Source organism: Jaculus jaculus, chromosome 12 (genome assembly GCF_020740685.1).
Source record: "Jaculus jaculus isolate mJacJac1 chromosome 12, mJacJac1.mat.Y.cur, whole genome shotgun sequence".
In the NCBI taxonomy this organism is placed as follows: Eukaryota; Metazoa; Chordata; class Mammalia; order Rodentia; family Dipodidae; genus Jaculus; species Jaculus jaculus.
Window position 1 is genome coordinate 51,022,983 of NC_059113.1, and position 26,120 is coordinate 51,049,102.

At 46.3% G+C, this 26,120-nt stretch overlaps 1 protein-coding gene across 2 annotated transcripts in view; it reads left to right on the forward strand.

The window, feature by feature from the left end:
* Shc3 (SHC adaptor protein 3) overlaps positions 1–26,120 on the forward strand; it is a 144,408-nt gene that overhangs the window by 57,529 nt on the left and 60,759 nt on the right. The gene's annotated exons all lie outside the window — the stretch shown is intronic.

Genomic DNA, 26,120 nt, shown 5'->3' on the forward strand with positions numbered 1-26,120 from the left:
CTACCGACATGATTCATAGCATGCATACATACATGTCCACATAACCATCAACTACATTTTAAATTTCTCAAGAGTTGGTATTTAAGCATGATCCAAACTACTCTGATTCCTAGTCCAGTGCAATTTCCAGTCATATTGCAGAGGAGTTTGAGGACAGAGTCTATGAAACAGCTCTGTCTCTGTGGCCATGGAGTTTGGCAGTTGAGAAATATCTTGAATATTGAACTTAGAAAATGACTCTTGGCTGGGTGTGGTGTTGCAGGCCTTTAATCCCAGCACTCAGGAGGCTTAGGTAGGAGGATCACCATGAGTTCAAGGCCAGCCTGGGCTAGAGTGATACCCTATCTCAAAAAAAAACAACAAAATAAATGATTCTGTTTTTACTTTGTTCAAATCACTGTGTTGTGTCTTTGGGGAAAACAAAGTCTGAAGATTGAAATTTAGAGTAACTGTTTATAGTCATTTACCATGGGTTGATGTCTCAGTACCATTTTAAGTGCCATAATTTTAACGTCTCTTCCTCCTCACTGAAGAAGTTCACAGTCAAGAATTGATGTTTCTGTTCTCTCTAAATCAACTCAAGACACATGGTGGGAATACACCATCATCAATGATCTTCTGCAAGGGAGGAATTCATCTCCATCTGCTTGTAGATAATGATTCAGGAAACTTCCAAAGTCAATGGAATCTACCATTTTGAAAGTGATCACATTTGAGTGTTTCCTTGATTAGTTATTCATTGACCAGGCACACATGGTCCATCTGAGCAGGCAGAGCTCTACCACAGCCTGGAGGCTGTAGGAACTCTGTGCACTGTTCATATTCCCAGTAGCAGTTAGCTTTCAATGGATAAGGTTCAATACCATTGGTCATTTTTGATGGATTCCCTTTGCACATTTCTGGTGCATTTTCATTCTCCTGACATATTTACTGCAATCTATCACTAGCTGTAAACACAGCCTGTGGGGCAATGTGAGCTGTCTGTTAGTGTTGAAGGAAACAATGTCACACAAATGACTGGGGGGCATTGAAGAGACACAGATCTAGACCTGTTCCTCTGGGCTGTGGAGAGTGGGGTATGGAAGGGGAAACAAGTAAATACTTCTTGCTTTCTCTTTGATGAGGATGTGGGCTTGGGGGACCTGTGGGGTAGAATCAGGTGCACATAATATTGTGGAAGAGAGCAAATGAACAGGCACAATGGTTCTGGGGGTTGAGTGTCTTTCTCTAGTCCTACTCTTTTGGATTTGTGTAAAAGTGACATAATGGGAGGGGGAGGTGGGGCATCAGTCATGGACTTGGAAACTTGGTGCTGCATTGTGATCACAGCGGAGATGCCCTGGTTTGCAGTAGACTTTTGAAAGTCATGTTTGCTTATCTTCATGTTGCTCTCTGTGTCTTGGACCATCTTTACCATGTGACATGTTTCTGACTTTAGTTCATTCTTAGAGAACACTCAGGAAATGCAAGTCACCGTGAGAAGGAAGCTATTTACATTTACAAGAAAAGTGACCCACATGTTGTGTAAGCACAGTGTGGAGCTTTTAAGGTCTCAGTGGCGCTAAGTGTTCAGTGAGTCTGTAATTAAAGCCCCTTATAGTTTATGTAGGAAAGATATTCTTGGAAGGTTATAAGGAAACTTAATGTGGTCAAGTTACAAAAGTGCTAAGTAAACTTACTTCGGATACACTCCAGCTATGACTTTTATTTATATTTATTTTTATGACAGAGATGATGAATGGGTGCCTTAGGGTTTTCTGCCACTGCAGACAAACTTCAAATGCTTGTGCCTCTTTGTGCATCTGACTTTATGTGGGTACTGGGGAATCAAACCCAGGTCTTCAGTCTGTGCAAGCAGGGGCTTTAACTACTGAGCCATATCTCCAGTCTGACTTTATTTATTTATTTATTTATTGATATATTTTTAAAATTTTATTTATTTATTTACAAGTAGACAGACACACAGAGAGAGAATGGGCATGCAAGGGCCTCCAGCCATTGCAAACAAACTCCAAACGCATGTGCCACTTTGTGTTTCTAGCTTTATGTGGGTACTGGGGAATTGAACCTGGGTCCTTTGGCTTTGAAAGCAAGCACCTTAACCACTGAGCAATCTCTCCAGCCCCTGACTTTTTAAAAATCTGTTTTATAAGCAAATTAACTCTTTTACAACATTTTGGATGTAATTTAGACAGCTGTGCCATGTGTCTTTTTGTTTCTGTTCCTGACATCTAAGTTTAAATGTATTGTGGCTTCTGTAGTAACACTAGGAATAGATTACTGATTTCTAATCAGGAGAGAACTTTTGAAACTACTCAATAGAGTTCACTTGCTACTGGATTTAGTGGCTCAGTGGCGGTCAAAAGTCTTACACCCCTGGCACCTTGGTCCTTGAGGCTTGGTTCACTCCAATCACTACCCACTGTATGAGAAGAAAGCCTGGCTATAGGACCAGCTCTGTCAGTTTTTATTTGAAAGTATTTTATACTAAGAAAGGTGGAAGAATAGTGCGTGCCTCAGTGGTTGTGAGAACCAGGACAGTTTCTGCAGGACAAGCCTGGCAATGAGCATGTGTACTCAGGTTTTTCAGTTTCATTATCAAGTCTTACTCTGAACAGTAGGCACAGCACGCCAAGTGAGTGTCCACAGCAGGAGGGCAGTCACGGTTGCCTTGATGGTGGCCTTTAGCAGGCATTGTTTCCCCAGGGTCAGCCTGCTAATAGGAAGCAGAGTAACTGAGGTACCCAGGGTTTGTGGAAGCTTGTCCCAAGGACATGGATGTACCTTAGAGGAAGAAACATTTCTACAGAGGAAAACTGCTTCCCACAGGGCTATGCTTATCAGACTTAGCAAAGGATAAATCCTTTGCTGTTTCTTAAAAGTAGCTTCACCACGTACAGTTTTGGAATGTGGCATATGGTGCATCCCGCCACCTCCCACCTTTGGGCAAGCAAAATGCACATTGCAAAATCAAAGGCTGTGCAGAAATCCTGCTATGGGGAACAGTGACACTTTGCTGTTCTGATATTTTCCAAACTTGCCCAGCTGGCTCACTTCCCTCCTGCATGTATGTGACACAGATTTCAGCCTATTGTACAGTCTCTGAGAAGCTTGAGGAAGAGAACCAAGACTGATGGTTTCCAGGTACCAAAGTGGAAGTGAGTCCAAGGACTCTGTTTTCTTCTGTGGCCATTGGATTTCTGCACAGGCTGCTGTGACTAGCAAGGCTAGACACTGCCCTGCCCGGGGCTCTGATGCCGGAGAGCCTGAGCCTCTGCTCTGGCATTGTTAGAATGGTGTTATGGACTTTCCTGAATTGGTCGAATCTGTCCCATCATATAAAGAGGGTTCCAGACTAGAGAAGGAGCTCTGGGTGTGTAAGCATAAACCCTGCTCTCCTCACCTATGGTCTTCCCAAGGCTGTGAATCTCAGCCCTGCCTGGCTGAGACCTGCAGAGGGACAAGAAGCCCTACGTCCTTCCTTACTAAGCACAGTGCAACCTGATCTTTTCCCTTGGCTTTGAGTTCCTCATCTATTATTTTTATTTGTTGTGTTAAACCTTGTTTATCATTAGAAACCTCCTTAGCTATTTTTGAAATGCAATAAATAAATAAATAAAAGTAAATACATACAATTAAAACGAGAGCATTCTGGGAGGTGGTCCTTCCCTAACAAAATTGTAAAGGTCTCTCTCTGCCTTGAGATTGTGCATTTTTGGTTGTGAATGATCCAACCTGACTCCCTGAACTTCTGGGATGAATCTGGAAACTGTCAACTTCGTGTTCTTTGAGGGTCACATGGACATGTGCACTCAGCCATGTGTGCCTTTGTTTGGTTCCAGGGTGATCTCCAGGAGGCTCATTGTCCAAGGCCCCACACAACCTGCATTTCCACACTGTGGAAAGGGAACCACAGTCTGTTTTAAGTCTTTGCTCCCTTAAACAGGCCCATAGACTATTGGAGTTTCAGGTGGCCAGCACAGCCCCATGTGGCTTCATGGCAGTGTTGGCTCTGCACACATGAATGGGAGGATTTTCTTCAATGGGGAGGCTCTGAGAATCTCCAGGGACCTGCCTAAAACCCTCTAATCTAGCACAAGAGTCAAAACTGTGCAAGAGGGCTGGAGAGATAGCTTAGCGGTTAAGCGTTTGCCTATGAAGCCTAAGGACCCCAGTTCGAGGCTCGGTTCCCCAGGTCCCACGTTAGCCAGATGCACAAGGGGTGCACATGTCTGGAGTTCGTTTGCAGAGGCTGGAAGCCCTGGCGCACCCATTCTCTCTCTTCCTCTATCTGTCTTTCTCTCTGTGTCTGTCGCTCTCAAATAAATAAATAAATAAAAATTTAAAAAAAAACTGTGTAAGGAAATGCTTTTCTTTTGTGGCAGGCATTCTCTCTGTACTGAGTGTGTTGGCTGGGTTCTCACGAGACATTCCTCATGAGTACTGGGTGCTAGAGCACATTTACTGATGTTCAGAGGGCTGTCACTGTGGGTGACAACCCCGTAGCCCTGGAGTTACAGGCAAAGATACAGACATGAGGGCCAGCCATCCAAGCAGAGGGAGTGGGCTGTTGGGAACTTTTCTGTCTGATATTTCATGCGACTTGTTGCAAGCAACAGCCCTAAGCTATATAGAGAGGAACAGAGGTTTAAGTGGGTCCGAATTGTGGAAGCTCACTTCACACCTGCATCCATGTGGTTATGCACTCCTCACAGCTCTATCTTTGTGTGGGTGTGACCTCACAATCCCCACATGGGGGTTACCTACACACACACACACACACACACACACATACACACAGGTGTTGCCTTATCAGGGCCATTTTGCAATTGTGTGGCCTCCTCACATCTGCCCCTTGGGCACAACTCAATTCCTCTTCAACAAAAGGAAGAGCAACCAGTCCAGACCTCAGTGTGGCTTTGCCACTCTGTGGGCCTCTTGTCTCTTCTGTTTCAAGAGTTCACCAGGAAAGCTCAGTCCTCGGTTTCCGACATGCTCGAAAGAGAGAGACCAAGGTAAAGACTTTCACCTACCATCCTCCAGGTCTACTGAGTCCCCGAACATTCTCATTTAGCATCCCACCTGCCTCCACTGTGTTTGTTGTCCCTCACATGAAGCCTTTTCTGACACTGTGGATGTTCACCTTACATTTGCAAGGCGGGGAGGGGGTCTCCTCCACAGGCATCTCCTGACGCCCTCCATCTCACCTCACACAGTTCCATGTCTCATGAACATCTGTTCACAAGCTCATTTTAGGAATGATTGTGGCCATGGTCACATTTACTAACCAGAGATTGTGTTGTTTACAGAGGGCTTGCTCTTCTCAGGGCCTCCCCTGGCTGGGAGAGGGCATGTGGAGTGAAGACGGAGGAGAGGAAGAACAGGTAAGGCCAAGACCCGTGGGAGCCTTGGGGAAGCCATCTTCTAGGGATTGCCATGGTCTGATTACACCTCCCCAGTTGGAGGTGGAAATACGCAGGTGAAGGGCTCTGAATACTTTCTTTTGTTCACATTGCCTTGTCCACTCTGAAGTGGAAAAGAACTGTGCAACTTCTTGTCTCTGAAGGCATTGTGACTGGGGCTTAACCTGGGTAGGGTGACTTCCTCTCTTGAAAACGCCAGAGAGGTAGTTCTGAGGAGATCTGTCTTTGTAAATTTACCACACACGATGTATCAAGATGCACACTTTTATAACCACCTACCAAGTGAAGACAGAGTCACCCTTCTCATGTACTTCCTCACATCCAGGAAGGCTTCTCATCTGTACATCATCTTCACTAGTAGAGGGGTTGATTCTGATTCCAGATTTCCTTTTTGCCTTTCAAAAGTTTATTTACTTATTTATTTTTATATTTTGGTTTTCTGAGGTAGTGTCTTGCTATAGCCCAGGCTGATCTGGAACTCATAGCAATCCTGTTACCTCTGCCTCCCATGTGCTAGGATTAAAGGCAGGTGCCACCATGCCCAGCTTTGTGTGTGTGTGTGTGTGTGTGTGTGTGTGTGTGTGTGTGTGTGTACATGTGTGTGTTCTTATATTAGTGGGTATACTTGTGTTGCAGGTGCTTGTGCCCATGCACTTGTATGCATAAGTGTGTGGGGCCAGAGGTTGGTGTCAAGTGTCTGTCTTGGGTGTGTTTTTGTTCATTTATTTGAAAGAGATGAACAGAGGGTGTGACAGAGAGAAAGAGAGAGAGAGAGAGAGGGAGAGAGAGAGAGGGAGGGAGGGAGGGAGGGAGAGAGAATGGCTGTGCCAGGGCCTCTAGCTACTGCAAACAAGTTCCAGACACATGGGCCACTTTGTGCATCTGGCTTATGTCAGTCCTGGGGAGTCGAACCTTGGTCCTTTGGCTTTATAGGCAAGTGCCTTAACCAGTAGGCAATCTTTCCAGCCCTGTATTATTCCTTTTCAAACATTATCCATATGCATGTGTGTGTGTGTGTGTGTGTGAGTGTGTGTGTGTGTGTGTGTGTGTGTGTGTGTGTGTGTGTGTGGTCTGCCTTTGGAACAAAACTTGACATTGGTACTTGAGTTTAACATTTCTGTCAGGGATTGCTGCCTGGACCAGGTGTTTCCATCTTCTTGGGGTCTTATTCAAAGAATTGAAAAGGTACACACAGATAGTAACATTAGGTAAGAAATTGTATTCATGGGCTGGAGAGATGGCTTAGCAGTTAGGACACTTGCAATGCCAAAGGACCCAGGTTTGATTCCCCAGGTCCCACATAAGCCAGATGCACGAGGTTACACATGCTTCTGGAGTTCATTTGCAGCAGCTACGGGCCCTGATGTGACCATTCTCTATCTGCTTCCCACCTTCCCTATCTCTCTCTCTCAAATAAATAAAGTAATAAAACTTAAAAAATTTAAAAGAGGAAATTGTATTCAGAAGCAAAGCAAAGTGGGCTTCCGGACTCAGAGTTCTGAAGAACCAGGGTTACTACTGGGACTCCTTTAAAGAGTCAGAAAGGCGGAGGAGTTGTTTGCTAAGCGGTGCAGTGCGGGTGGTCTTCTGCTTTGCTTTGCTCGGGTCAGTGAACATTTCCTGAGGCTATGAGGTGATAGTCCTGAGCAGGACACAGAGAAGGCGGGCTCTTCAGGGCACTGCCTTCTCTGGGGTGAAGGCTTCTGAAACCTCCAGAGGGACACAGTTCAGCCCTGGGGCAGTGTGGCATGTGCACACTGCCTGTCTCTCCTCCACCTTTGTTCCTCCAGAGAATCACAACCTGTTGGCTGTGGTCCAACAACTCTGAGGTGAATTTCCCAATAAAACAGAAGGAAGTGTATCCAAGAAGAGTCACAAGACATTTATAGTAAACAATTCCTAACTAAAAGGACAAAGCCCCAACCAAGTATCACAAATTGCCCAGAATGGGATAGAGTGGAAGGGAGGTGCTGGAACAGAAAGGACAAGATGCTGTCTTTTTCTCCAAGAGGCCAGGGGAGGTCATTTTCCTCTTCTTACTGCCAACACCGGTATAAACCTGTCTCACTCTCATTTTTTTTTAAATTTATTTATTTGAGAGCGACAGACACAGAGAGAAAGACAGATAGAGGGAGAGAGAGAGAGAATGGGCACGCCAGGGCTTCCAGCCTCTGCAAAAGAACTCCAGATGCGTGCGCCCCCTTGTGCATCTGGCTAACGTGGGACCTGGGGAACCGAGCCTTGAACCGGGGTCCTTAGGCTTCACAGGCAAGCGCTTAACCGCTAAGCCATCTCTCCAGCCCTCACTCTTGTTTTTGCTTACAACTTGGAACCATGGCTGGACATCCTCCTGCTCCCATATCATCTCTGTTTTCCAGTGCTGTCAGGACACCATGCTGGTGGTACAGGCACAGGTCACAGTTGGTGTGAAGGGGCGGGCACCCAGTGAGATTTCCATGTTGTATCCTGGGACAGAGAATTGCACCCAAGACGCAGGGTAAAATAATAGAAACAGTTTATTGAGGAGAAAGGCACTTCTGAGAGTGAGAGTGGGTAGTGAGCTGGGAAAAAGCTCGAAAGCTCTGGGCCAGGAGTCTTGTGAATTTTATAGATGATTCACACAGCACCCACCTTTCCTGTGTTTATAGATCTTGGGGTTTTCCTGCACATTCTCTGTTTGTTGCATGTTGCCCAGTGGGAAAAGGCTTCCAGTTCCCTGCCAAACGATTCTTTCATTTGTCAGTATTGATGCCTGTCTCTTTCTGTACCCTGTCCCCTGCCTCTGCACTTCTTATCAGTTTTGGCCAGCTGTTAAGGAGTGCAGGTGTTGTTGTGCCAAGACCCCTGACCAGGAGCCAAGACCCCCTGTCACCCAGGAGTCACCCAGAGAATTGCCACAGAAGCCGAGACACTCGAATGTAAAAGCAACAGGTTTCTTTATTGCAAACCTAGGCCTGGGCTCCGTCCCCACAGTCCGGCACAGTGGTAGTGAGGGAGAGAGCCCCTTTCTTTTGCGGGAAGGGGTTCATATAGGAATTCGAACAAAGAAGTAGGGGATAGATACATGATTGGTTGATTTAAACAGTTCTGATTGGCTTGGGGTTTCAGCGGGCAAAGTTGGGGGCAGGAGCTAGGGCCACTCCAGGCAGATGAGGTCATCTCCATTGTGATCAGCTAAGCAAACAGTGGGACTTTTGAAATGACAGGCTTATTTTAGCAGGTGGTCAGAGGCTGGAGGCCCTGCAGTGGAGTGTTTCTGCAATGTCCTTGAAGTGGAGATTCCTCAGAAACTTCAGGGGGAAAGGCAGCAACTGAGCAAGCAAGCAAAGTTTACAGAAGCAAAGGCCAGCACATTAGCTGGCTCGTTCTCTATCTAAGTCAGGCCTGGGCCTTTTTACTTAAAATGGTTATATTTGGTCTCTCAGTGAAAGCACTGTATCTGCCTTATAACCTGAGGGCAGGAAAACTTCCAAATAGGGGAAGGTGGTTCGAGGCTCCTCAGAGCTGAACTTGTGGTTGAGGTGCAGTGGGTACGCACTGGCAGGATGTGTGGAAAGGAAGGGCAAGCGGCTAATTCAAATTCACACGTTACCCAAATGCAGAGAAAAGAATTAAGCATCTCAGAGCAGCTGTTGGAGCGCACTACGGTTTGAATCTGAAATGTCCCGCAAAGGCTCGTCTTTGAACTTGGTTTCTAGCTGGTGGCGCTATTTTGAAAGCTGACAGAAGCAGGTTGATAGGGCTGAGCCTTTGAGGGTTATACCCACTCCTGGCCCTAGCTTGTTCTAGCTGCTTCCTGGTTTATCACAATGTGTGGTGTCTCTGTCATTGGTCACACTGTTATGAACTGAGTTACTCTCTCCACATCTTGCCCTCCATGACAGACTGAAATCTCTGACCATGAGCCAATATACACCTTTCAGTTACATATTTTGTTCCTGGTGACATGAAAACAGCTAATTATACAATGTCGAAGAGTTGTCTCAAGATTTATTGATTAACTTCTTTGGTAGCCTAGCAGGTGCCTGTGTTTCACGGGGGAACTTTCTGGTTGGTAAAGAGAGAGAGATGCTCCCTTCAGGGCTGGGAAAATGAGGGGATATCCTCCCCTGTGGATTCGGTGTCAGGGCTAGGTTAGCTTTATGTCTCTATAACAAAGCATCTGAGATAGTTAGCTTAAAGGAGAAAATGTCTATTTTGGCTGAAAGTTTTGGAGTTTTACTCTGAGTCTGACTTGTTTTGAGCCTGTGGTGAAGGCAGCACGTCATGGCAGAAGCATGCAGTAGTGAAAATCCGGGTAATTTGTGAGCCAGGATACCAGGTTCCACAATCCCATTCAGGTACACCCCCCCCCCCACCAGTAACTGAAAGCCCTCTCACAAGGCTTCACTTCCTAAAAATTCTCACTAGTTCTTAACTGAGGACCAAACACAAGGACTTTGGGGAGACACTCAAGATCCAAAGAATAGCTGTGAGGTGGGGTAAAACCTAGGTAGTCCCTTAAAGGGATTTTGCACAGACTCTCTGTAACATGACCACAAGGGACCAAAGGACTCCATCTTTCCCACCATGGACATCAAAAGGACAGGATTTCTGACTTTGAGTTATACTAGAGTGTGAAGACCTTTAAAAATCCAACCGCATGGATGGAGGAGGGCCACAGAGATGCCCTGTGGTATTCAGGCCTTCTGACTGGGACTGAGTGTGTGAACATCTCACTTTTTTCCCATGTGTATGTATGTGTGATGCACACATATGCATATGCATGATTCTGTGGGGAGCACACATGTGTACAAGTGCATTGCATGCCTGTGGAGGCCGGGCATTGACACTGGGTGACTTCCTTAATAGCTCTTCACTCTATTCAAGTGAGATGTCTTTCATTTGAACCCAAGGCTTGCAGATTCAGCGGCTCTAGCCAGCCAGCCTGCCTCAGGGGTCCTCTGACTCTGCCTCCTGAGTGCTGCGATTACTTGGTATTTATGTGGTGTTGTGGAGCTGAAGGGGGGTCCTTATACTTGGTGGCAAATGCTTTACCCACTTTACCCACTGAGCCACCACCCTAGCTCCCAGAAAAGCTCCCGTTCTTGAACAGTAGTTCTCAGAACTCCAGCCCACATCAAACGTGCCTGGAGGGCATGTGACAGCAGTGGCCAAGTCCCGCCTGCTGAGTTTCTGATCCAATAGGTCTGAGGTGGAGCATTAGAACTTCATTGTCTAACATGTTTTCTGGGGGTGCTGATCCTGCTCCTCGAGGCACCCTACTTTGAGAACCACTGTTCTAGAATTTTTTGTTTGTTTGTTTGTTTGGGGTAGGGTTTCACTCTAGCCCAGGCTGATCTGGAATCCACTGTGTAGTCTCTCGGGGTGGCCTTGAACTCAAAGCAATCCTCCCAAGTGTTGGGATTAAAGGCGTGCACCACCATGCCCAGCTCTATTTTTAACTTCTGAACCAGTTGCAACTACCATCCATGAAGCTACAGCTTTGAAGACGAGTCCATTTATTTTCTCCCATGGATCCCACGCATCCAGAAACGTTACAAAAGGAGAGCAGGGAGGACTTGGTGGTGGAGGTTTAAATAGAACCCTACCGCAGCTCCGGGGCGTCCATTCCCGTGCTCTCAGAGGACCATCTGGCATGGTGCATATTTATAATCCACATGCCAGAAGCACATTTGTGTCACAGTGTGCCTCTCTGACTGCTCCTTTTCTGTCCCTGAACTCACTGGTGCCTCAAATATACCATTCCATAAGGAACTTTCACTCTTGTCAGGGGCATCCTTACAGACCAGGCTTGGAACTTTCACTGGTGCCTCAAATATATCATTCCATAAGCTTTCACTCTTGTCAGGGGTGTCCTCACAGAGAAGGCTCAGAACCATGTTCTCTGGGCTTTGTGGCTTTCCAGGTGGGAGTCCTTGTGCGCCTTGTGGCCTCAGCTCGCTCCCTGTATCTCATGAGGTTCCTGTCTTGACAGTGGAAATCCAGTTCTATCTCCACCATAAGGTTGGGAATTCATCAAGTCGATGTGGAAAGGACTTCAACTGGCTGGCATGTGGAAGGTCTCACGCAGGTTGGCTGAGATTTGTGTGTGTGTGTGTGTGTGTGTGTGTGTGTGTGCGCGCGAGTGCGCACGTGTGTGTGTATGCATGTGTTGCGCACAGGTGTGTGAACACTCCTGTGGGGGGCGGCAAAAGTCAACATCAGGTGTCTTCCCCAGTTACTCTTTATCATATTATTTAATCCATTTATTTATTTGAGAGAGAGAGAATTTGCACACCAGGCCCTCTAGCCACTGCAAACGAACTCCAGATGCATGTGTTACCTTGTGTATCTGGTTTTATATGGGTCCTGGGGAGCTGAACCTGTGTTCTTATGCTTTGCAGGCAAGTGCCTTAACTACTAAGCCTCACTCCAGCCCTCTTCAGCCTGTTTCTTGAAGAAGGGTTTCACACTGAACCTCAGAGCTCGCGGACTCTGTTAGACCAGCTGTGCTGTCCTCCCTAGTTCTAGGATTACAGGCACACACCACCATGCCTAGCATATGTGGGTTCTAGGGATCCCAATGCAGGTCCTCATGTTTTCATGGCAAGCACTCTACACACCAAGACAGTTTCCAGCCCCCATGTTTCCATTCCCACTGTATCCTCTCCATGTGAATGATCTCATTTTAAATGATATTTATTGTGTCTCTACCCTGGACATTCCCCTTTAGTCTAGGGCTGGTCCTGACGATGACCTGCTGGCTGTACATGGCCTGTCTGTCATGATCAGTCAGGTGCTAAGTCCAACTGTGAAGGCTGTGTATTATACAGTCACAGCTAATTGACAGTCTAGGCAAGGCAAAACTATCCAGAGAGAGTACCTTGGGCCTTGCCTGGGGAGGTTCTTAGCTACAACGGATGAGTTCAGGGAGCTTTGGGAAAAAAATGGGAATGTTTCCTCTCTTGGTTTGGTGATGGGTGCATGACTATGCATGTTCTCGCAACTTACAGGACCAAACATCTTGAAGACTAATCTTTTAGATGAATTACTTCCTATGTAAATCACCTCAAGAAACCTGACTTTAGAAAAAGTTCTCCACTATCATTTCCAGAATTTTCTGTTAAAAAAAAAGTTGCTGATGGTCTGGAGAGATGGGTCCGTGTGAGGGCCTGAGTTTGGATCCCCAGCACCCATGTGGCTGGCCAGGCATGGTGGCACACCTGTAACTTCAGCTCTAGAGAGGTGGAGTCAGGAAGATCCCTGTGGCTTGCTGGCTGGCTTGTGTAGTTGAATCAGCAAGCTCTGGGTTCAAGTAAGGGACTCTGTCTCAGAAATAAGGTGGAGAGTGAATTTAGAGATGATACTCAGTGTCAACCTCTGGCGTCCAACACATATGCATGGACTCATATATGTGTGCTCACATGCATATGGACATGCATACACACATGTATGCATACCACATTTACATACATACACAAAAAGAAAGATAATGACAGCAGCTCCTCATGACAAAGTAAGTGATACCCACTTCTGCCTGATACCTGCTGTCATTGCATTTTTTCTTTCCTAGCTCGTTTGCTCTTTATTTCTCTTCCTTCCTTCCTTCCTTCCTTTCTTCCTTCCTTCCTTCCTTCCTTCCTTTCTTCCTTCCTTCCTTCCTTCCTTTCTCCTTCCCTCCCTCCTTTCTTTCCTTCCTACTTCCCTCCCTCCCTCCTTTCTTTCTTTTTTTCTTTTCTTTTCTCTCCTCTCCTCCTCTCCCTCTCCCTCCCTCTCTCTCTCTCTCTCTCTCTTTCTTTGTTTCTCTGTTTGTTTGTTTGTTTGTTTCTTTCTTTCTTTCTTTCTTCCAGTAGGGTCTCACTCCAGCTCAGCTGGCCTGGAACTCACTATGTAGTCTCAGGGTAGCCTTGAACTCACAGCAGCCACCACGCCCGGCTTTAGTGTCACTGTTTTTGCATTTAAACATTCATTTGTTGAACTAGCACACCTATCCAAGTTTTTTATTGATAATGACAATTTCCATAAATATAGACAATATGGCATGATCATAATCCATTCCCACAACCCCCTTCCCCCCTCATAGTCCCCTCCTTCACTGAATTCCTTCTTCTTTCCAATTAGTCTTTCTTCCCTCCTAGTAGTCAGGTCTTGCGTAGATATTGTCAGCCACCGTGAGGTTATGAGTATCAAGGCCCCCTTGTGTCTGAAAGACAGCACTGTAAGCACTCCTCCTCTTCCTCGGACTCTTATCCACCACCTCTTTCACAGTGAGTCTTGGAGGATATGATAGAGATGTCCCAGTAGCGTATATCCTAATGAGAGCACCTATCGCAACAGATGGGCTTACTGGAGATTTTTCATATTCTTTGAAAGACTTCCACCCAGATCAAAACTTTCTCCCCCAAAGCCATCTGGGTGCTCCCCAGCCCCATGACACCCCCATAGCCAACAGGCTGGGCCCTCCTTTCTGTGCTACCCACACAGCCTCTAGAAGATTTGCCTGCTCTTGAACTTCTCAGACATGTGAGGATACATTGTGTCATGTGATTCCTATTTTCATTTTGCCTGTGACATCCCTCTCGCTGTGGCTTGTCCATCCACACTTTGTTCTTTCTCCTTGCTGAGCAAAGCTGCTTCATGTATTTTCATGTGCGTCTGCTGGTTACCCATTCATTTCTCCTGGTCATCTACAGAGATGTGCAGTTAGTGGGCCAATGAGTAGGCTGTTTCTTATTTCATTCAAGACTGTAATTCCTCCCACCCCAAGATTTATGAGGTCTGGTTTGCATAAATAAAATCCATTCCTTTTTTTCTAATGCAGGGTCTTTCTCTAGCCCAGGCTGACCTGAAATTCACTATGTAGTCTCAAGGGGGCATTGAATTCACAGTGATCCTCTTACCTCAGCCTCCTGAGTGCTGGGATTAAGGGCATGCACCACCACACCAAGCTGTTTTATTTATTTACTTATTTGCAAAGAGAGAGAGAGAGAGAGAGAGAGAGAGAAAGGGAATGAGAGAGAATGAGTGTGCCAGGGCCTCTATTGGCTGGAAAGGAATTCCAGATGCATGTGCCACGTTGAGCATCTGACTTTAGTGCTTAAGTGCCTTAAGTGCCAAGCCACCTCTCCAGCCTCACATCTATTCATTTTTATAAGCTCTCATTTAGTTACCATCACAATCAATATTCAGAAGGCTTCAATTGTATCTCCTACAGCATTTTCTTGTGCCCTTGTATAGTCAGTAAATAGCCTTCTCCATGTCTACCCCAGGTAAGTTAGAAGTTTCTGTAGGCTTTCTATAGCCTCCCTTAAATGGAGGCAGTCTGTAGGAGGCTTTGGTCTCTGGCTTCCTTCCTCCACATGATGCTTTGAGGGCGGCATAAGTCACTGCAGGTTATTGTGGTAAGAATGTGAAATAGTCCAGGTACTTAATACAGCAGATGGGCCATCTGTTATAAATTTAAATATGAACTCATCATATGACCCATGCAAGAAAACATATGCCCACAGTGTGTCACTGCTCCTCAGTCAAGAGGAGCCTGCCACAGTGCCCTGCTGACCAGCTGTGATACTGACTAACATCTCATTTTCAACATCAGCTTTTTGGCTTTATTAAAATAAGGGGCTGAGAGATGGCTCAGTGGGCAGTTTGCTGTGCAAGCATGAGGACCTAAGTTCAGACCCTCAGCACCCACAAATGTCAGGCACGGTGGTGGGCAGGTTACCTGTAATCCCAGCACTGGAGAGGCAGAGACAGGATAATCGTAGTGCTTGCTGGCTGGCTCCTCTAGCCTCGTGAGTTCCAGGTTCAGTGAGAGATCCTGTCACCATAAGGTGGAAAGTAACTGAGGAAGGCACCTGACGTTGACCCTTGGCTTACACACACACACACACATTCAAATATGCATACACATATACCCATGCAAAATAAAATTAAGTTGAAGAAGCAGATGCTTATTTCAACAGGCCGCTTACTACAGACATTACAGAACAGAGAAAGCCAGCACTGTTAACGGTTAGAGTTACTCTTTCCCAATTCTTTTTGTTGTTGTTTTCATGCATAAACAATTCCCCGTACAAGGCCCATTCATTTGTGCCCAAATCCTTATTGGTCACAGCTGCACAGTATGGCTGTCTGAGAATCTGATGTCCCTGCTGTCACTAGCAATTTAGGAGAGCAGTTCTTTCTCCTAAACTTGTATGTGTGTCTGCGTTCTGGTGTGAGTGTGCACAAGTGTCCATGTCCATATGTGTACATGTATGTGGCGGCCAGAGAACAGCCTTGGGGTGTTCCTCAGGTACACTGCTCCCCTTTTTGTGATAGGGTCTCTTACTGGCCTGGACCCCACCAAGTAGACACAAGTAGCTAGCCAGCAAGTCCTACGGGACCTTCTCTCTTTACCTCTCTAGCACTGGCTGGATGATAGGTGTGCATTACCACTCCCAACATTTTTATGTGGGTCCTGGGGACTGAACTAAGTTCTTCATGCTTGCATGGCCCTGAGCTATCTCTCCAGTCCTGAGAAAATACATTTTAGCAATGATGCTCTGTTGTACCTGAGACATAGTGTGAGTATGCAGTTTCCAAGTCTTGCTGTGTCTTCACGCAGCTGGGCATGGCTCATGCTGCTTGCTTGTCTCTGTCAGACCTGTGTTAGGGTTTCTGGGCCCTGCCACTTGTGTGTGTGTCCTCATGCTTGTTGCACATGTGTGTGGAGCCCAAGGTCAGTGTTGGGTGACTTTCTTAGTTACTGTCCATCTTATTCTTTGAGTTGTTTCGTTGTTGTTTTCAAGGTAAGGTGTCACTTTAACCCAGGCTGACTTGGGATTCACTATGTAGTCTCAGGCTGGGCTCAAACTCGGAGATCCTCCTATCTCTGCCTCCAGAGTATTGGGATAAAAGGCGTGTGCTACCACACCCACCCATCTTATTTTTTGACACAGTCTCTCACTGCGCCTGGTGCTCAAGGATTTGGCTAGACTAAGTTGGCCAGTGGGTGGCCCCTACTCCAGTTTGTTTCCACCAATTTATCTGTGGATTGGGAAAGAGTAAAAACCTTCCCTGAGTTTCATTCCTTTTATTTGAGTTAGTTTTCCCAGTGGGAAGGACCTGTGCATCCTACGCATGTCAGGCCTGGCATCAGGGAGGTGGGGCATAGACATCTGCAGTCACATCTGAACGGCTGCCCCACTTTCCTTCACCCTGAGACGCTGAGGCTGGACGCATCTTCTGGTATGGCTTTTCAAAACACAGACCCTTTACCCATCTCCTTGCTCTGCCTCCTAACTCCAAATTGCCTTCACAGGGCACCCTCTGAAGCCTGCTTCCTGACTTATTATTATTTTTTTTGAATTCCACTTAGTTTCCCTTTAAAGTTCTACCCTCCCCCCCCCAATTTAGCCATGGAGCTTCCCTTTTCAATCCACATAGAAATTCACAAATAGGGGCTAAGAGGTCAGCCAGTGAGGTCCCATAGCAAACACCTCTACGGCGCCCCCCAGCAGAACCCCTTGAAAGACTGGCAGGTACTGTGATGGGATCAGAAAAGGAAACTAGATGTCATCTCGCCACAAGGTTAATATTCTGGGCCTGGCACCTCCCCGGGAAGGTTGGGGAGGTTGGTTGACACCATTTATAAATAATGATGCCTAAGCCAGGATCTCTCTTGCCTTGCAGGTGTGTGCTGCCTCCTCAGGACCTCTAATGGGTTCATATCTAGGATTTGTGGACTCACAGATATACTCTGCACTCTCTTGGTGATTTTTGTCCCATGCTTAATTGTGACCTGGCCCCTCCTGCTCTCCTGGTCTGCCCTCTCCTGTCCCCCTCCCTCCAGCTGTTGCCACAGCCTGTCCCACCCCCGGCTGTGTCCCCCAGCTCTCATTTCTGATGTTGTCACTTGCATAGCATTTCTACAGATTGCATTGTCACTCTTTTGTGGTATTAAAAATGTTTGTTGAAAACAATGTGTCCCCAGTGCTCATTTCTATTTATACTTTGACTGTCACATACTGCATTCTTGTCTTCTTGTTTGTAATGCTGCATAGCTGTCTTGTGAATAATAAATTCTGACAACTGAGAACATCTCTGGACAAGCCTTGTGGCCACCAAGGTGGGTGTATGGTGTGGACCCTTCTCTGCTCTGTGGCTGGGCCCCAAGATGGCTCTGGCTCCTCCATAATGCCCCCCAAAACATATTGTGTACATGAACTCACCAACAAGAGATCAGCTAAGCCTGGTGTGGAAAGACATCAATGCAACTGGCCTCACAACTTCCCTGTGCATTGTTCCTCACGTTGGAGGGCCAGTTCTGGGAGGCACCATGAGGGCTGATGAGACCTGATGAAGCCCACAGGCTGTTCACCTCAGAAGGTGGGAGATTGGATGTAGCTTCCTTAGTTCTGAAGAATGAAGTTTTGCTTTGAATATTGATGATGGTGATGTCATATGTAGTTAATGAGTGTTTGCTAGCTACCATTAAATGTTTAGAAGATGAGTGGATGCATAGATGCCAGCATCAACCCCCAGAAAAGCCTGTAGATCATTATGATTGTTAATGCTTGATACAGACTGCAGCCTGAGGGCTAAGGCAGAAAGGTGCTTGCTCCAAGCCTGGGAGAGTAGATGCAGGCACCTGGAGGGGTCTCCTTGATGGGGCTGCTTTTTGTCTCTTTGCTTCTTACTGGAGTGGGTGGTGAGCTGTTGAATCCTAGCCTCTTTCTGTAGAGTAGGTGACTGTCTTTAGGCCCATGGGAAAGGCTTGTGGGAAGTGGAGTTAAATAGAATTGAATAGAAACCTCTGAGAACCCAGTGGAATGGTTGTGCCTCCTGGGACTTAGGTCTGCTGATCAGCTGTGGGAGAAATCTTCCTGTCCCCCGACCTAGTTTTAGAAACCTCTGAGACCTGCGTCAAGCACTGCAGGGTCCTTCAGGCAAAAGCTCCAGGGGACATGTGACTTCTTTCAGTTCCCTAAAGAGCATAGGACAATGGGAGCCAGCCTGGCCTAGGCATCTCAATTGCCCTGGAGATTAGAGACCCCCAACATAATTGAGCTGCCATCTTACATAGAAAGTAAACATAAAAGACTGTCTCTTTCTTTTTTGGTGTGGTGGTGGAGGTGGTGGTGTGTGTATGTCATGCCATATAGGGTGTCAGTCCTCACCAGCCATGGTCTCTCCTTGTTCCCCACGGTGTTTGCTCAGCTATCTGGCCATGGATTCTGCTCTGGGCCTCTCTTCTTGCCATGCAATGTGCTGACATTACAGATACTAGTGCTACAGCATCTGATTTGTATGCAGGTTCTGGAGCTCAAACTCAGGGAGCCACATTTGTGCTACAAACATTTTCTCCACTGAACCTTCTTTCTAGTTTCATAACTGCCTCCTTGTGGGGCTTTTATGTGAACATGTAGGATGCCCCTTTTCTGGAATGTTTAGTAACTATCAGCTGGTATGTATTTGCACCTACCGAGTATGGTCTCCAGGGTAGATTAGGTGTTGAGTGCAGAAGGACATTAAGAAGTTAGGTCAGAACAATAGCAGCAAGGTTTCTGTTGTTGTGATGGACTGGGGCAGTCTCTTTGCCTCTGACTGGTATCTATAGCTCTGTGTGGACTTTAAGATATATATGTACAACAAGTAAGACTGAAGTGTTTCAATGCAGTTTGTTCAAACAGCTTTTTTGCTTATCTATGTACATTGTGTGTGTGTGTTTGTATATGTATGGGCATGCATGCGTGTGTGTATGTGTGTGCACATGCATGTGGACAAGAGTTCACCACCTAGATCACAGCCATGTTCACCACCAAGATCAGGGCCGTGTTCACCAAGATCAGAGCCACATTCACCACCAAGATCAGAGCCACATTTACCACCAAGATCACAGCCACGTTCACCACCCAAACCACAGCCATGTTCACCTCCACAATCAGAGTCACATTTACCACCAAGAGCACAAGCCGTGTCCAACACCAAGATCACAGCCACATCCACCACCAAGATCATAGCCACGTTCACCACCAAGATCACAGCCATGTTCACCACCAAGATCAGAGTCACGTTCACCATCCAGGTCACAGTGACGTTCACCACCAACATCAGGGCCATATTCACTACCCAGATCATGGCCATGTTTACCACAAAGATCACAGCCATATTCACCACCAAGATTAGAGCCATGTTCACCACCCAGATCACAGCCCCACCAAGATTGGGGCCATGTTCACCACCAAGATCAGAGCCACATTGGTCACCCAGACTAGAACTATGCTCAGCACCCAGATTAGAGCCATACTCACCATCTCAACCTCAACACCTTTTGAGATGTTCTCCCTGCCTTCTGCTTCTCACCCCTTCATCTGTCCTGAGCTCTGTGGTTAGGTCAGCATTCAAACCCTTCTTTTTCTACCATATCTGTTTCTACTACCTAGGCCTCTACTGTGTCCTGCTCCTTGACACACATCCCTGAGAGTTCCATCTTGCCCCAGCTCTTTGCCATTCACAGCGCTCTGCATATGTGACCCCAGCTCACTGCTGCATATTTACACTCTCACCATGTTGCTGGCACCTTCCCAGCCTGGTCCAATTGCATGTTCCTGGAAGGCCTTCCTCCTCCACCCTTCAGCCCGCCTCCTTTTGCGTGAAGGTTACCTCACTGACCGCGCATCTGGCCCCATGTTCCTGCCGTGCCATCATTTACCATGCAGGTTGTATGTGGCTTCTCTCTGTTCCCACGTGTGTGTGCTGTCTCCTCCACAGGTTTCTGCCAAGCATGCACAGTCCCGCTGTCTCTTCAGTGGGTGGATCTGTGTGTTTTTGGTGTGTGTGTGGTCAGAGAGGAATCAGGGGTAGTCCCAAAATTAAGGTGGGGCAATAGTGTTTTATGCCCCTGCAAGACTAGTGTAAGAGTATTTTTGGAAGGGAAAATTAAGTCTGGGTCTGCAAACATTAAGTTTGTGGCAACATTAAGATATTAAGGTGCAGTTAGAAATAGGTCATGGGATTGTTTATAAAACTGGTGCTCAAGGATGTTGGGGTCAGGGATAAAGAGGGGCTGAGGAGATAGCTAAAATGCTTACTGTGCAAGCTTGAGAGCCCGAGTTCAAACCCAGCACCCAAGTGAAAATGTTGAGTACAGTGGCATACATTTGTAATCCTAGCACTGGGGAGGTAGAATAAGAGGACCCCCTGGGGCTTACTGGCCAGTTAGTCAGCCTTCTTGGCAAGTTTCTGGCACATGGGAGGCCCTGTCTCATCAAAAAGGTGAATGGCACCTAAGGAATGGCAGTCATGGTTGCCCTTGGCCTCCATACACATGTATTCATATGTGCCTACACACATGCTTACCCATACATACAAAGAAAGTGAGTCATACATCACAAAAGGCATTTAGAAGGGAGAGGATGAGATCCCCTTTGAACAGTAGGTGGGTAAAGGTAGGCAATGAGGAAAGTGGGACTCTGGCCCTATGTTGGCTGACATATGACTGCACAGTGCAAACTGAGGGTCTCTGATGTTGGACACTAACACAAGGGAAGACTGGGGTGGGAATCCATCAGGCTGTTCTATGCCCAATACCCACCCCAAAGATCTCCAGTGAACAGGCTAGAGATGCGGGAGAGAATCCTCTGTGCCTGTGGGAGGGACAGGCGGTTCTCTGGCTTCACTCTGTAAAGGGCTCTGAGATGACACAGATATTGGGATGTGTCATCCTGGGTTTGGTTGGCCCATGTGCAGTGGCTGACTCATGACAGCAGAGTGTGAGACAAGAGCAGCTGTTGAAGGAGACACTGCTATAGCCCAGCAGAGATGTGTGAACACACAGGGCTTCTTGCTAAAGATCAAGGTCATGTCAGCACAAGAGGCTGGACCCATCATCCCATGGACATACATCTGGAAGGGTGGTTGTGGGGTAAGGACAGATACTGTTTCACCCTATGGACTCAAATGGGACAGTCCCCCTCGTCCACAGTGATTATGTTCTAAGACATCTGATTGCCTGAAACTGCAGAAAACCAAGCCATGTGTGCTGTGTTTTCTCTTCATATTTGTACTTGACAGTTTAAATTAGGTACACTAAGAGATTGACAACAATAACTAATAAAAAATACTAACATTTAAAACTAAGGGCAAATGTGGTCTCTCCCCATATATCATATTGCACGTATGAATTGCAAAGATCACCAGTCTTAGGCTTGGGGGCCATTTGCAAGGACAATAAGTATTCCCTGAACATAAAGCACTGAAATGCCGTGGCAGTCAACCTGATACCCAAGGCAGCTGTTAAGTTCCTAAGGAGTGTGAGGACTCTGGGCAGAGGGATTACTCATTCATGCCTCAGTTGAGATGGAACAGAATAGTATGAGAATTCGTACTACTCAGAATGGCACACAATTTAAACTTAAGAATTCTTTCTGGAAATTTCTATTTTATATATTTTTATATTTTATTTATTTTAGAGAAAGAGAGGGAGAGATTGGGTGTGCCAGGGCCTCTAGCCACTGCAAACTAATTCCAGACACATGTGCCACCTTGTGCATCTGGCTTACAGGAGTACTGAGTAGTTGAAGCTGGGTCCTTAGGCTTCACAGGCAAGTGCATTAACCACTAAGCAATTTCTCCAGCCCCTCCATTTAATATTTTTGTATTACACTGAACCCCAGGTAACCAAAACAATAGAACATGAAACTATATGGAAGGGGAAACTACTGTCCTTCTAGAGGGAGGAGCCTTCATAAGGAGGAGGAAGGATATATCCTAATCTCTAACTCTCCTCTTCTTTTCCCTGCCCATCCCGCCAAGAGGCCAGGAGCCACAGTCACCAGGCTAGGATGCCATTCCTTGTGCCCAGCTAGACGTCTCCATCCTCTTCCTTGGAGAGGAAGGAAAAGGTTCACTTTAAATAGGGTGTGGGATTTTTCACTATTCTGTTGGGGCTTTGTGTGTTTTGTTTGTGTGTATGCATGTTCATGTAAGTGTGAACATACATGTGTTTGTAGGTGCATGTATGTGTGCATGTATGTGGAAGCCAGAGGTCAATGTTGGGGGGTCTTCCTCAGCCACTCTCCACCTTTATTCTTTGAAACAAGGTCTCACACTGAACCTGTTGCTCACCAATCCAGCTAGTCTAGTCAGCCAGCAAGCCTTGGGGATCATCCTGTCTCTGCCTCCTCAGCACTGGGATTACAATAATATGCAACCATGCCTGATATTTAACGTGGGTGCTGGGAGTTTGAACTCAGGTCTTTGTGTTTGTCCAGCAAACACTTTACTGAGTGAGCCATCTCCTTGGCCCTGCATGTGTTTCTTAATGGAATTAGATGAAGTGGGGTCTTGTAATTGGTTGAGGACTTTTTTTATTTACGAAAGTGAGCCGATTAGATGGTGCGGAGTGCAGACAGTTCTGATTGTAGCTGCACCCAGCACTCCTTACCTGTGCCCTAGGTCCAGGCCAGGCAGGAAAGAGAGGAAAGGGAAAGCATTTCTGGGGCTTGGAGGAAATACTCACATGGGAGGAGCCCCAAGGAACCTAGGCAGGAGGGACAGATCAGCTAAAGACAAAAATGTGCCCACTCATTTGGGAGTATGGAGCGAGCTGGGGATGTTGAAAGATTGATGTCTAGGGACAAGTGCCAGATTAGAGAGACTGAGAGATGGTGAGGGCAGGATATATGTCCTGTGGCATTCCCACTGAGGGGCTGAGGACATGCTGGTGGCTCATCTGACAGGTGACCGCAGTTTAGCAGTCTGGGTCCTGTGATGGTTCGTGTATGGGAGTATTACTGCTTTCAGCAGCAGCGTGAGGTGCATACCTGGTGCGCCTGAGTGCCCCTAGGCAGAGTGTTCTTTTCCTAGGAATATGACCATAAGGCCATACCAAGCTCTACGCTCAATAATGCTAAAGTGCCTTCATTCCTGCAAAGTCCTATCAGTGTAAATCTTTGGCTGTGAGAATGGGGTTTTGGTCTATAGGCTTTAACTTGTGTTCTTTTTAAGAATAATGTTGAAATTTCTATATTTTCAAAAGCCATTTGTATTTCCTTTCTTGTAAGCCATGTGTTCCAGGTCTTGGATTACACTGGGATTTTGATATGGTCCTCTTTGACTATGAAATGAGCTTTTCTTGTGCCTAAATTCTGTTTTAAATATATTTATTTTGTGGCAGAGTCTTACTCTAGTCCAGACTAGTCTGGACCTCCCTATATAGCCCAAGCTGACCTTGTACTCAGAGTGGTCCTCTTATCTCAGTTTCCCCAGTGCTGATATTAAAGGTAAGTGGCACCATGCCTAGCTTATTTATTTTTTGATGATTTTATATGTGTATAATGCATTTTGATCATTATTTGCCATGTGTTGCCCTCCTCCCACTCCTTCTGAATCTCTTCTGCTTTCTAACTAGTCCCTGTAGGGTCTTGCTCTAGCTCAGGCTGACCTGGAACTCAGTCTGTATTCCCAGGCTGGCCTCGAGCTCAGTGACCTTCCCACCTCAGCCTTCTGAGTGCGCCCCTCACAGAGTTTAAATAGAACAGGGTTGTGTGCCTGAGCATGGCTGTCAGTGGTTATTTACCAGACCCGGGGCAGCTTAGCAATGGCTGCCTCACTGAAGAGCATGCCTCTCCTCCCCAGCAGCTGGCAACTGCTCCTGGAGGAGTGGCTTCTCACAGCCTCTTCCCCAACTCTGGTGGAGTATTAATCAGCCCAACTTAACACAGGTCCTATGCAGGTGATCACAGATGCTATGAGGTCATAAATGCAACAGTCATGCCATGTCTGGAAGACAGTGTTCCATGCCACTCCTCTCCATCCTCTGGTTCTTGCATTCTTTCTGTCCCCTCTTCCACATTGTTTCCTGAGCCTTGGAGGGGGGGTTATCTAGATGTCTCATTTAGTCCTGAGCACTCAACAGTCACTTATTCTCAGCACTTTGACCAGTTATGCGTCTGCATTAACTGCTACCCACTGGGAAAATAAGCTTCTCTGACCAAAGCTGAGAGTGATAACAATCTATGGGCAGAAACATAAATATTTGGAAGGCAGCTTGGTGGCCAACATACCCACTTAGTTAAACAACAGTAGAAGCTTCCCCACTAGAGTCTATGGCCTCCCACTCATGGGCTACTGACAAGGTTGATAATACCAGACATGAATTTCCTCCCGTGGAGCAAGCTTCAGTTCCAGCTGAAGAGTGGCTGGCTATCCTTACAGCACCAGTGCCACTGTCGTACTAGTAAGGTACATCCTGCATGGGACGTCATTGTCCCTAAAGGTTTATTTTTATCCTTTGCATCAATATTTTCTTTTATCACTTATGATTTTTATATCTACCTTCCACCCAAAGATCATTTAAAAACATCTTCCCCAAAGAGGAGGAGGAAAGATGACCACAGGTTGGGACATCATGCCCAGAGGCATTGCCTTCCCCCAACAACTGACTGCTGTTCCCACAGCATAACCCACCACTGCATGGGGAATACCTGTATCCCCACTAGGAGGGCCCCCAGTGAAGGGGGGCAGGGACGAGGGAAAGGATGGTACCAACTCATGAACTCCATAATAAGTATGTCCTTAATTAATAAAGAACAAATGGAAGAAAAAAATTTTTAAAAAACTCTTCCCAGGTTTATTTTAATATTTTCATGATTTTTTCACAAAATTTACCTGTGATCCACTTATAATTTGTTTGCGTTTAAGGCACAAAATAGGAACTAAACCTAGTTTTCTCCTGGTTCTCTGCCTACTCCTTCAGGTGTCTCTTGCTGGGCAGCTCTTTACTACAGGTATACATCATCACACACAGCACAGTCCATTGTGTGTGTGTGTGTGTGTGTGTGTGTGTGTGTATGTGTGTACTTGATCTACTTGCCACTAATATTGATTTGTTTGTTACTTCCCTCCCACTAGAAGACAAACCAAACAGGGCAGGTATCATTCAACTGTTCTACTATTTTTATTGTCTCGCTTTGAAAAATGTGTGTGTGTGTGTGTACATGTGCAAGCATACTCTAGATCTAAAATTCTACACTGTAAGGAACAAGCTGTTGGCTGTGGGTGCCAGTGGTTGCAACAAGAATGTTAGCTTGAACAGGAACATGATGTAATCATGAAGCTTAAGGCTAGTGTTTTGGCTGAACTGTGTTGGTTGCTTTAGGATGACTGAGGCTGCCAAATAATCTGAGGTCAGCAACTGGCTTAAGGAAATAGAATTTTACTGAATGGAATGCTAAGACATAGTCCCTATTACTAAAACAGGGCAGAGCTGGAGAGATGGCTTAGCAGTTAAGGTACTTACCTCTGAAGCCTAAGGACCCATGTTTGACTTCCCAGATCCCATGTAAGCCAGACACACAAGGTGACACATGCACAAGGTCACACATATGTACAAGGTGGCACATACGTCTGGAGTCCAATTACAGTGGCTGGAGGCCCTGGCACACCAATTCTCTCTCTCTTTTAAAAGAAAGGCCAGTCCACTGGGCTTGCCTCAAAAAAAAAAAAAAAAAAAAGAGCTAAATTGGTACCTGAGACCCAAATGGGGATTAAATGGAATTACACAAAAACCCAATAATTATTGCTAAATGAACAAACTGAAAGAGTGCTGCCAGCTCCAATGTGTGAGCTGAGACAGCGAGGAAGGAACTGAGAATAGTTATGTTTAAAATTAGACCCTGGAGTTGAAATAACTAATTTCAGACATTTAAATATTGCAATTTTTAATAG